This window comes from Amphimedon queenslandica, unplaced genomic scaffold (assembly GCF_000090795.2).
Source record: "Amphimedon queenslandica unplaced genomic scaffold, v1.1 AMPQUscaffold_13051, whole genome shotgun sequence".
NCBI lineage: Eukaryota > Metazoa > Porifera > Demospongiae > Haplosclerida > Niphatidae > Amphimedon > Amphimedon queenslandica.
In genome coordinates, this window is record NW_003546713.1 from 12,201 (window position 1) to 13,273 (window position 1,073).

Genomic DNA, 1,073 nt, shown 5'->3' on the forward strand with positions numbered 1-1,073 from the left:
TAATTGCATTCCTTAAAGATGGCGGCAGAAAGAGAAGATTAAGTGACCTTTGTCTTCTTCTCTTGAAGGTCCTTCACTAGCTGGAGACACTCCAGTGAGAACAAGCAACAGAGAAAGGAAGAGAAGAAGTACTAGAGAGTTTATTCCAGGAAGTGACCAAAGACATAATTCACACGAGTCAAGGAGATAATTTTGTTCTCTCTCTCTCTCTCTCAGCTTTTATCGAAATCTGGTAAGCCAATGTTTATGTGGTGGGTGTAGGTTATTATTATTATTATCATATTTAATTAGATCTACGTCTCATAGAGTTCTTGCACTGATGTAATCAATGGGAGGGTGTGGCTAAATTTGAGCTAAATTGTCCGCCATGTTGGGTGGCAAGAATGTACATGGAGGAATGGAAGGAATGGAGAAAAAATCTGAATAAATTCTGCAGTTGACATTTCAGGTTAGAGAAAGGTAGGAGAGAGTACATCATGCAAGAGCTCTATTGTGAATTACTGTATGAGCTTGTGAATTTGATTGCTTTCAATTCACCTTCTAAAATATTTTAATGTACATGTGTATATGAATATTCTTTATTTTTATAGAATGATAAATTAGTATCAATTTGGCCAATGACCATGTACTATAGTACAGGGATTTTGGCCCAGTTTTGGAGAAACTTAAAATATTCATTAAAAATCTAATTTTTGTCGGAATCAGCTCAAACTTTCTACACAACATTTCTGTTACATATTGATGTCCTTATGCTGTGTAGAAAGTTTGAGCTGATTTTGACTTTGATTTTTCAAATTACGGCCATTTTAAGAAATTATCAAGATTCTGAAAAATACCCAAGGCTATAGCCAATCTTTTTTTTCAGAAAAATGGCTTTAAAATCACCCCAAATTTTATTATATCCTTATGCTACGTAAAAAGTTTGACCTGGTTCTGATTAAATTTTTGAGTTACATGTATGACCAAAATCAAAAGTAAATATACATATGTACATGTACATGTAATCCTTTATCTCCATGTCTCTCACTATTTAGAGTGTTGATAGAAAATATATGTTTCATTTACCCGACACA

At 33.6% G+C, this 1,073-nt stretch overlaps 1 long non-coding RNA gene across 2 annotated transcripts; it reads left to right on the forward strand.

Annotated features, from left to right (window-relative positions):
- Positions 1 to 402, forward strand: LOC109585520 (uncharacterized). Of its 2 annotated transcripts, none has more exons than XR_002186529.1 (2): positions 1 to 232; positions 292 to 402. It is a non-coding gene; the product is annotated as an uncharacterized LOC109585520 (long non-coding RNA). The 2 variants fall into 2 exon arrangements; XR_002186530.1 differs by lacking the exon at positions 1 to 232 and adding an exon at positions 234 to 251.
- Positions 403 to 1,073: the final 671 nt, after the last annotated feature.